Consider the following 11,960-nt stretch of genomic DNA (forward strand, 5'->3'; position numbering starts at 1 on the left):
TAGGATGTCTGTGCCAGGAAGTGGTGGCAGATATATATATATATAGATTCTGTTTTGTTGTTTTTTTTTAACTTTCTGTGCTTCAGTATCTTTACAGCTAAATGAATTAATAACATCTACTTCATTGAGTCAGTGTGAAGATTAAAAGAAATGAAACATTAAAGTGTTTAGAGAAAATGCCTGGGACATGATAAGCATCAACAGGAACATATAATAAATGTCAGCTAATTAGATTCTGTAGCCATTGAACTCTGGCCATTTTACCCAATGATGAAGGAACTTTAGATTTCTTGTATGATGATTAGAACAACAAATATTCATTACTAAGAACTCTGCAAGAAACTATTAGGTACGTAGAAGTAGCTACAGTACCTGGCTTCAAGGATCTTTCTAAATGGCTTGGAAATGCATGAAAAGATAAATACTTATATAAGCCTGTAAGAAGAATTCAGTATAAATGTCTGTTCCTGACAGTAACAACTGCAATGTTTTTGGGGAAAGAGAATTAATTTCTCTTTAAACTGGCAAAATACAGTGGTATAGATGGTAAAAGAGGTGAGTCTTGGTAAATTTTACCATTCAGAAAGATGATGAAAGAGCACTCTATGCAGATGGAATTTCAAGGGCAAATATATGAGAAATAAGATGATAAAAATTCCAACAACAATAGTAACAGAGCCACAAAAGCAAAGTAGGATGCGTACCTAACATAAAATCAAGCACTCAGCTAAGCACTTAAATTTATTATCTCATTTAATCTTCTTTATGACCTTATAGAAAAGGTAGAATCATTATCCCCATTTAGTGAGGAAAACAAAGCTTAGGCAGTTGAATTAATTTATTTGAGGTTACTAAACCAGCAAGCGCCGAGCTACATTTTAACCCAGATCTAATGGACTCTAGGTCTCAACTCTCAACTTCTGCTGTTCTGTTTCTCCTTAAACAAACTTTGTATACCTTATACCAATTAATGTCCTCGATAAGCAACCCAAGTCAGTGTGACTGTGGTCAGATTATGCAAGGTATTTAGTGCTGTGTCAGAGAATTTTTATTTTCTCTTGTATAGAATGGTGAGTCCATTGAGATTTGGAGCAGTGAAGTGGTGCCATTTTTTAAAAAGATATTTTAATCAATAATCCTATCTTTCTTATTTACATAGTATTCTTTAAACACTCCCTCACTGTATTCCCTGCTATTTTACATAGCCAGACTGAACTGATGTTTCTATAAAGGAAAGAGCCTAGCAAAGTAAGAGGAAGACTGTATTAAAAAAAATAAATGTTTCTTTCATTTGCATTTGCAGAAAAGCCTGCCACAAGATTGAAGTCCCTATGATATATGTGTGTTTTCTTCATGAGGCTATGAAGCATATTTTTCTCAGGTTTTAAGCCTCACTTATAAGGATTCAGCCCACATTCCTAGGCCACTGAGAAAAGAAGAAAAAAACTTTAAATCATTAGATTTAGTAATGGCTATCAAAGACTAAAACATCAAGAAGTACTCACTTTGGTTAATTGTTCACAAAGTAACAAAAGGGGACAAAATTGCTTAGTTAAAAAAAAAGAGAGAGAGAAGATGAAGTTTATTCTAACCAATAAACCCATCTGTGTTCAAGCAACCAGCTGCTCCTTTTCCATTTGGTACTTATTGAAATGCCCATAATTTATTCATCTCCGAATACACTTATACATCTGTAGAATCATTACTTTGGCTTATCTAATTGTCTTTGAAATTAAATAAACTATTGAACAAGATAAAAGATAAAACTCAAGAGAGAACGATGATGTAGACAAAGTTGTTCTTGAGTGAAAAATAAATTCCAGAAGTAAAGGACTTTTGTCACATGGTCTACAATAACCATTACATGCCTTGTCAATCAGTCATGAATTTAAATCCTCTAAATTTACATCTGTAGCTCTTTGCATATTACTATATTCACCTCCTGGTAGGTTCTTCCATATTTGAATTATCTTTTAAAATGATGTAAAAGCAAAGTTCTTAAAAATGATACCATTTTCCGAGTGCAATTCTTAGCTACCCAGGATTGACGCTGATGGTTCAAAGTTGAATAGGAACCAAAGGCTATTCCAAATAGAGTATAAATCTTCATTCCACACATTACCTGCCTGGTTTAGAATTTGTTCTTCTAAATTTTAATTTGTAGCTCTTTAATTCACTTTTTGACTTCCTTTTTTTTCTGGAATATTCACCTCTGTGAAGCATTTACTAGGTTCCCCAGCAACCAACAGTAGAACAAGGTGCTGGGAACATGCTGAGTCTCCATCTCCATAACTGGGGGAAGGAGCCAAGGATGGTGTCATCCCTGTTGGTGAGTCTGTTACCCCAGTGGAGGGCACAGGCTATAGGTAGGAAAAACCTGAATTTGGATCACTGTTCTCTCAGTTGATAACTGTGGGATCTTGGACAAGTTATTTACATGCTTTTTCTGAATTTTAACTTTCTCATTTGAAAAAAAATTCCATTTCCTGAAATTATCATGTGAAACATATATTTTCAGTATATATTTTTAAAGTGCTCTGCACAGTGACTGGCACAATAATACACATTTAATAAGTGTGAACTCTTATTTTTAAAAGGGACTCAAGCATCAGTAAGTTATTGGTCTAGAAGATTTTATAAGACCCTTTCCAACCTTGGGGTTATATGCTCTTATTTCTTTAATTATATCTCTGCACCTAAGATTCTGCACCCAGTTTCATTGTGGGGGGGGGGTTCCCCATACTAACAAGCAATTGTCTGACACCAGCTGGGTGTCCTACAATTCAGCTCAGTTCTGACACAGTGTACCCAGAGCCCACAGCAGAGTTCACAAGGTAAGTGCTCGGTCCCACAAATCCACCCTCTGCTTCGGATGCCAATCACAAGTCCAAGTTGCTTCTGACCTGCTGGCTGAAAATCAGGCGTTCCCCTCCTTGGATTCCATTCAATTGCTAGAGTGTCTCACAGAACTCAGGAAACTAGTATGCCCACTAGCTTACTGGTTAATTACAAAGGATATAAAAGGATATGAGACAACAGGTAGAGGAAGAGGTACACAGGGCAAGGTCCTGAACAAAGGAGCTTTAGTTCTTGTGGATTTGGGGGCATGGAGGCACGTGGAGGTGTTCTGGTTCCCCAACCTGGAAAGTCTCCACACTCTGTCCTTTTGGATCTTCACAGAGGCTTTTATTACATAGGCTTGATGGATTAAGTCATTGGCCACTGGCAGTTGATTTAACCTCCAGTTCCTCTCCCCTCCCAGGAAGTCGGGGATTGAGATTAAAAGTTCCAACCCTCCATTCCTGGTTGGTTCCCCTGCAACCAGCCCCCTTCCTTGGGCACTTTCCAAAAGTCACCTCATTAACGTAACAAAGGACACCTTTATTGTTCTTATCCCTTAGGAAATCCCAAGGGTTTTAGGAGCTCTTTGTCAGAAGTAGGGACCAAGACCAAATACATGTTTCTTATGATAAAGCACAGTATCACAGTACCTCTCCTTTTGCCTGCAATCTATACAACCCTTTTGTTGTTGTTGTTATTTATCTTTTTAGGTGTTTATCTTACCTTCTCCGTAGGTGAAGACCTGAGTAGTAAATTTCTGGAAGGCAGGCACTGTGTCCCATGATTGCTGTCTTCCCCTGGGTACTGTGGAGCATCATCTCCTATAGAAAGCTGGTTTCCTAAATCTTGTTTCTGTGGATGGTGCTGATAAATATCTCTGAAAAACTTCTCCCCTAACTTGTCAGTATTAATTACTTCAGATGACGTGGATGTTTTTGTTATTCCTAAGGAGTAAGGTAAGTGCTTTGGAATATGCAGAAGGAGTTCTAAATATCCTAAAGATTCCTTTTATTCCCAAGGAATAGTTTAGAACCCCCAAACATCTGGCCCATTAAATGGGTGTTTACACATTTTCCGCATGAATTTGCTTAAAGATTCATAGAGTGACAACTTTGCACCAAATTGTGCTTTAGTGGCTTCATCTAAAGTAGCTTTAAAACTTTAGTGGCTTCCACTTTAAGTATCTTTAAAACTGAGGAGAAATCACTGGGTTTTGGGGGGCTTGTTTGTTTCTTTTTTGGGTTAAAAGTATTCACAAAGGCTAGTTCAGTACTGCTTTGAGAAAAGGGCGAACTGTAGAGTACAGGTGGACCAGAACGAATGTGCAAACATTGCCAAGACAGACTAAATTCCAGAGCATCCCAATGATTGTCTTTTACACGAGATAGCTAGCTAGATAGGTGGAAATCTGCTCTTGAGAAGTCTTCCCGAGGCTGTATTTTCATGGGGGAGGGTGAAAACCCCTCTATGATGGAAGGGTCCTGCAGGATGGTTTCATCCCAGTGTCTCAAACAACAGCAAGAACAAAAAATTTCCAGTTCATCTGCCAGGACATCATGCATTCCCCACATTGAAACTTAACATCTGCAGAGATTGTTTCAGACAGTTCTACTGTGTGAAACCCAGGAGGCGCACTGAGCCATTGGAAGCTAGTTTTCTGCTGGGCCTTCTGAGAGTGTCCTTTCACTTGCAGAACTGCCATCCTATACTTCAAAAGGGAAGATCTGGAACAGAAGGGAAGGGAAATTTTACCTTTCTGCGGATTTCCCCCTAGAGTTAATGGTTTGCTTCATAATACAATTGTATTCTTTCATTCCTTGGTTAAATGGCTGCTTACACTCGATGCAACTCAGGGCAACCATAAAGCTGAAAGAAATCATTGGAAGGGTGTCCCTGAAGCTGTTTTTACATACTTACCTTGCTTGATCTTGGTGTTCAGTACTCATTTTGAGTTTGCCCTCCAGTGCCATCTACCTTTCAGCACTGGATCCATTCAGAGTCTGCCCTTTCAGACACTCTAATTTTCCTGCGTTTAACCTTTAAAAATTTGACAATTTTTCTCCTCTTTACAATTTTATGACTTTTGGGTCTATGGAAAGCAGGAAATAAAATGCCATTTCCTTTCTGCAAATTAAAAGTAAAAGAAATTTCAAAAGAAAACAGAAAACGAATTGTTAAGACTGTCAAGATCTTCCTTCTGAAGACATGGGATAATAAAATCAAAATGGATCATCAAGCATAGGACAACTCATTTGCATTCAAGCATTTCTTTAAAATAATGTGCCACAGGAGGATTTTCTGCAAACTCCACACGCTTCTTATTTTGCAGTCATCTTCTAAAACATACTATTCATATTTAGCCATTGCTTAATAAATATTGCTTTGCAGGAGAATGTTAGGAAATACAAGAGTAGCTAAGAATTAAGAACTTTAAGTCATTGTTACTCATTATATTTGTATAGAAATGTTGTGAAAGATTTTCACACAACTGATCTGTGAATATTGAGTTCAGGCATGAAACAAGGGGCTCTATCTCAAGTAATAATAATGCATAAAATATTGAGTGGCTGTATTTGGACACATGGTTAAATATAATCTAACAAATGAGAAGATGTCTAAAGTCAAAAATGTCTTGGAAAAGTCTAAACTTTCTAAAACATTCAGTTACTCAGAAAGAATGTGTGTGTGTGTGTGTGTGTGTGTGTGTGTGTGTGTATGCAGTTGTTTTAAAACAAGCCATTCATTCTATATAGAAGTCCTGTGGCAAACTTGGACAGCTAACTAACAGTAAGGACAAAGACTTTACTTAGTAATGCAGTGCTCACAAGAGGCTTGTTAATAACTCTAGTCCACTGTTTCCATCGAATTTCATCAATCACAAATTACAGGTAACCACTTCCCTTCTAGTTTTTCATATTTTCAAATTTATTATGAGGACAAATAAACATATGATATTTAGAACTATTATTATTCGACATGTTAAAAATTAAGGACAATTATGAACACGTTATTTAGAACAAGATATTAGTAAACTGAGGTCCAGCTATGGAAGAAGCTAAGTTGGCTGCTATAGTTGCTACAAACATTTCCTCTCACCCACTTTTACTTAATTTACTTGGATCCATTTTGTTGTTATTTTATTAAAATGTATTGCTTTTGTAGTGTTTTGAGCAGGTAAGGATTATTGGGGTTGGAGAAAAGAAGGTCTTACTTGAAACGTATCTTCTTAGATTACATAATTTGACTACATTATTGGTAGAGTACAACATTTTTAATTAAACTCATACAGTGAAATCATAATAACTTTATAGTAACTTATTGGTGTTTAGCCCTAACCTGGTGTTTAGCAAGATTGTGCTTGTCCAGTCTTTCCGTACAAGTATAGGAGAGTTTCCGTGGGATCTGTACTCTCTAAGTTTTCCAATTATCTGTTCACATGTGTTATGAGATTTCTGGTCATGGTAGAAATGTATAAAATTGTGGAAGATCAGTGTTTAAAGGGTGACTAGGGGCTATACACACATGCACACAGATGTGTATATGCATACATGTGTATTAGCCCACCCAAGGCAGAAGGCTTCCACTGGTTGCCTTCCTGTGTGATTTCCTCCAAATGCATTTTTAGGCCCACAGTAGTGGTAACTAATCACCCCCTAAGCATTGTCTTCTTCAGTGCTACTTCAGTTTCCCTCATCTCGAAAACCTCTCTGGGGAAATACAATGTATTGGGGCAGAAAAAAACCTTAGTCCTAGGAGCCTAAGAATCTAAAGAGAATTAAGATATCAGTGGAAAACCAATTTGTTATGACACGTTTGAGAAAGGATTTGAGATCAGTTTAACCTAGTGGTGTACTTGCTTCTGCTACTGTTTTTGTTCTAAGAGTGACATTCTGCTAAGGACAGAGACAAGTATCTAAAAACCTTCATTCATGAATACAAGCTCCCCTATTAGGCAGGGATAGCTGATCTTCCCTGGTGTCAATTCCAGTTTTCTTTGTGCCTTGCTGATGTTTTTAATGAAACACCTGATTATGGTATTGTTCTTACTTCAAAAGCCAGCTCCTTTATGCTCCAAAGAGTTGCAGAAACTTCACTTCTCTTTTAGCCAGGCTGTATAAATGGTCTGGTAGCGGGCTTCTCATGACTGCGCAGGGAATGATGAGTTGGCCCGCTTAAAGGCAAGTCCCCTGATCTCTCTTAGCTGAATGTGGAAGGGAGTGATGTCCTAGAAAATTCTGCTGGCTTGGCAGAGAAACTGCTATTAAAATAAATTGGTTACCAAGTGTTTATTATGTTTTATGTTTGCTTCTCATCATAGACCTTCATAATGTGTTGAAACAATTAATTGTAACCATATCCAACCTTCTGAGACTTGGAAAGGGACCTTACGTAGATCGAAAGGGCTATGAATCCCTATTTGGACGGGAGGGAGAAGAGGATTTTTGTTGTGCTAGTTAATTAATCATGTATTAATTTTGCATTTACTGAGTGTTCACAACAATGTGAACAAGCAGATGTACTTAGAGACACATATTAGGCCATTATGGTCTTTTCATACACCATGCATTTAAGAGTCAAGGGCTGTTTCTAGTTGGGGGCAAAGTGTGTGAGGCATTGATTCTTGAGACTTTTCCTGGGTAAGAAAAAGGTTGGTAAATATTTTGTATTTTTATATAAAGAACTATGTATACAACACACACATATATATATTCTATGAAGAACTCGTATATTCTAACACTATGTTAATGCGTACTATTCAAGATATCAGACCATCTGGCTCCATACTTTTACTTTATGTTCTTAGTAGTTTTACTTTATGTTCCCAGTAAAACAGAAAAAATTCTGTTTCTCAGGCATACCTTTCCCTGTTGTGTCAGCTGTAATGAAAATATTTATCTAGTGCTTTGTCTGCATAAAGCACTTTATTTTATGTAATTATCACTTTTCTTAGATGGAAATTGTTATTATCCCCATTTCACAGATGAGAAAAATTAAGGGTTCAAGATTTAAGTGACTTGCTGAAGGTCAGTTAGCAAAGATCAGAGCCGGAGTTCCAGCCCAAGCAGTCAAACTCCAGAACACTTTTACTTGCCTATCTATCTATCTACCTGCCTATCTATCTACCTGCCTATCTATCTATCTATCTATCTATCTATCTATCTATCTATCTATCTATCTATCTATCTCATCTGTTTCCCTATCTAGCTTCCTAACTATTCAGCTATCAAAGTCTGAGGAAACTTTCTATCTTACATAATAGAAGCTGTTCTCAAATATCTAGTAATTCTTGTTTCTTGGGTTACTAATCAAACTTAAAAGTGAGAGGCTAACAATGTTTTGAAAACTCTGCACCTGGATGGGCCTATTGATTGATGAGCCACCCACAGGTTGATTCAGGTGTCTGTCATTTTTTTGGTAGGTATCCAAATTCAACATCCATAGCTCAATTCTTTTGAGTCATTCTTTCACCTCAGTGATATTATCTAGGACGCGAGTGTCACGGAGCAGGTGCAGGGGGCAGGGCTGTCCGTCTTCAGAATGCAGGCATGTATTTAATCTTTCTGTTTTGGGTATAGCAACATACACCTTGAACCCACACACACAGCTTCTCTGGAAAGTAAACCTCGCATCTGCCAAAGTGAAGAGAGTCAGTTTCCTGTTCGGGGTCAGGGTAACCTTAACTGCTCCTAGCACAAACTTCCGTTCAGTCCTGCTCCTGTCAGCTCATCCTGACCTAGCACTGAGGAGTGGGGGGCAGAGGAAGGCCTCCATCCCTGACCTGTTCATACCACTCCAGCTCTGGAGAGTCCTTCCTGTGAAAATGTCCTTCACTCAACACCTGTCCAAGTGTCTTCCTCCTTCAGATTTACCACAAATGCTACACTCTCTAGGAAGCCTTTGCTGATTCCCTCGGTCAGGTGTTATCTCCCATTGCACTTTGTGTGAAATATTGCATTCATGTTTGATAACACTCAGTAAATTCATTCCTTTTCAGGACTGAACCTGAAAGCTGTTCTTCGTATTTCTTTCAGTATCTAGTACAGAACATTCGACACATTTTTGGGGAATAACAGCAATAATCAGGTATGGTTATTTATACGTCTCTTGTTTACATGATCATTGTGGCACAGGAAAATACACCTTTCCCAATAATTGTATATTTTTCATAGCTTTGCTTGATAATTAATGAAAAATTAGGAATAAGCTAAATAAATTAGAAAAGATTTACAATTTTGTAATGCCTGTTTGGCTTAAACATACATCGACACTCATTTTCATAAGAACCCTGCAAGGGAGATATCACTATATCCAGTTTTCAACTGATAAACTAAAGCTAGGAGAAGTTTGTGCTTATGTACCACATACTTAATAAAGCTCTTTTACCTTATATAACGTCCTTTTATTTTGACCCTTCCCAACAACTCTTTGTGGTTATTAACATCCTTCTTTGACAAGTGAGAAAAAGAACTTGGAAGGGTGCTTCTCATGAGTGTGGTCTGTGAAATCCTTGGGGAGGGTCCCCAAGACCTTTTGGAGGGTTCCTTGAGGTCACCCTATTTTAATAATGAGACATTGTTTGCCATTTCACTCTCATTCTTCCACGAGTGTACAGTAATGTTTCCAAAGATTACATTATAAGTGATTATATCATCACTCTCACAGATATGAAATTTGTACATGCATGTTCTTAGGTTTTAAAGACTTCTTGGTATGAACTTTGAGTAGGGTGATTACCTGTAGATGCAGCCCACATATACAAAAGCTCCTTGGATTTCTTCAATAATTTTTAAATATGTAAAGCATCCTGAGACCAAAGAATTTGAGAATTGCTGCTTTAAAGGAATGCATTCCTTGTATTCCACAAGGAATACAACTGATTTTTACTAGAAATGAATTGGCAATACAGATATTCTCTGATCTTGTTAGTATGCTCTGCCTTCCTGACATGGTGTATTTTTGGATATCAGAATCTTCTCTATTTTAGTAGAGAACTTCAGCTTTCCTGGAGGGTAGCCTTGATGTGTCTGATAGAATGTCTCCAGAAGAACAGCCCCAATTGTATTTACCTTAATTAGCAAACAATTTTTTTGTATGAAGACCTACAGATCTCTCTTTTCTATCTTACATTCAGAATTGTCACAGAAATCCACCTTGAATTCAGTTTACTTCGGGACACTTGATATTGTTAAAACTTCACTGTGTGGCCAGTGATGACACCTGTACACAAAGCTTTCTTTGAGTCCATTTGTTTGTAGTTTGCTGTGCCCGACAGATGGCTTCTATGGAAGTCAATCTCTTTGATATTCACAATATAGAAGAAGAAAATCAACATTTCTTACAAGGCAGCTTTTGAAAATCCCAGATTTAAGAATTACTGAACCCTTTTAGGTGACTGTCCAATTCTGATTATTGGAAGGCTATCTGGAGAAGCTGCCAAACCTGACATGTTTTTGTGTGTAATACACACTAGAAGAAATTTTACAAAGGGATTTTTTTCTAAGTTACTGCACTTTGATGTAAGTTTCTGTGAGCCAAATACTGTTTTCAGACATTTAGACTTTACTCTCTTGCAGATTATGATGGAACTCTTTCTCTGAGTTCTAACTATATATTTAACATAAGAATCATAATAAATCATTGATAGTATTTTAGAGAAATGATCAGTTATTAGATTTTGAAGAGATTATCTTGAACTTCAAATTATATACAGACCCCAAATTTTAACTCAAGAAAGATGACATTGCAAGTTAAAAAAAAAGTAAAATGTTGATGATTTTTAGTATATCAAAGATCCTTAAATAAACTATCTTTTAAGTGAGAACACTTTCCAATGTCCCAGCTATGTTTATTTGCACCAGACTTCCTAGAGTTCATGAATAAAACTGGGGTAGTTGAATCAATGGTGCGACAATACCCATTAATCACGAAGACAGCTGAAATGAGCAGATCAGCCACGGGATAGTTTGTATATTTCATGTGTATGGACATAGCTGTAATTCTCAGCACAGGAGTCTCAGAGAAATACTCAATACCAATATTTTTTTTGACAAGAGTACACATTAAAGGGTCATTTTCTCCCTTGCTGTAGGGAACAAGAGCTCAGGTACATGGTCTCAGCGTGTTGACACTGCATTTAGGATTTGTAACAAAGGATCTTATTCTTCACCCTAAGGGTTAGAAACAGGCTCTGGTAAATCTACACCAGGAAGCCATCTGCAGGTGTTTTCACAGTAAGGATGGAGTGAGCCTCTGTCCCCTGAATGGGAATAAAATACCCCTGAGCTTTGTGATTATAATACTTACTGAATTCGTGCAATTTTGTCTTTCCACATCTGGTTACAAGCAAGGCCTGGGTTATATAAGAGATGGCTGCCTCCAAAGAGATTCCCAACTAAAACTCTGATTCTCTCCTAGGAGTTTCTTGGATGAGTACGAAGTCTGAAAGCTAGTGGCCACACAAACTAGGTGCTGATTTTGAGAAAACATTTGGAAAAGAGATGAGCAACGTTTACTGTCTGCATTCAAAATTTCTGAAATATGAGATAGGTAAAATAAAAACGAATATTCACAAAATATCTATGAAGGAAGTTTTATATAATGAGATGATTAAACCCCAGTTATAGCCTTAATCTATTAAACAGTCTTTTTTTTAAAAAAAAAAAAAACTACTGTACTGTAGAATCCAGCAACATAGAAGAATTGGGCAGCAGGAAGGAGTTTATAAAAATGAAACTTTGATTTTTGTGAGCAGCTAATTTGCAATAATGTAAAACTTTTTATGTGACCCCTTGAAATGCCACTATCTCTGTGAAATCTGTAGGTGAGGTGGGCATCTTCATTCCCCATTTTAATTATACACCTTTAGAGAAAATGACTTGTTTCTAGATTGTCAACTACTATTTGCTGTCTTCTCTGAATTTATGCTTGGCCAAATGTTCCTTAGTTGTTCTTTCTGTAGATGCTAGATTTTGATTTCCTTTTGCTTCTAATTGGTACGTAAAGGTTGCCTGCTATTTTTCTTTCTCCCTATATATATTTTTTATCTTAGCAAAGCGGAAAATACTGAGAAGACTAATGAACACAAAAATGGATGAGTCTGCACTCTTGCCATAGCTCTC

General features: G+C 37.1%; 1 long non-coding RNA gene across 1 annotated transcript in view; it reads left to right on the plus strand.

The window, feature by feature from the left end:
- LOC140689601 (uncharacterized) overlaps positions 1-11,395 on the plus strand; it is a 108,856-nt gene extending 97,461 nt beyond the window's left edge. The window contains exons 4-5 of the long non-coding RNA XR_012064641.1: positions 8,837-8,925; positions 11,257-11,395. This is a non-coding gene — a long non-coding RNA (uncharacterized lncRNA). The remainder of the gene's footprint in view (positions 1-8,836; positions 8,926-11,256) is intronic.
- The last annotated feature ends 565 nt before the right edge of the window (positions 11,396-11,960 follow it).

The sequence above is a fragment of the Vicugna pacos genome, chromosome 26, assembly GCF_048564905.1.
Source record: "Vicugna pacos chromosome 26, VicPac4, whole genome shotgun sequence".
NCBI lineage: Eukaryota > Metazoa > Chordata > Mammalia > Artiodactyla > Camelidae > Vicugna > Vicugna pacos.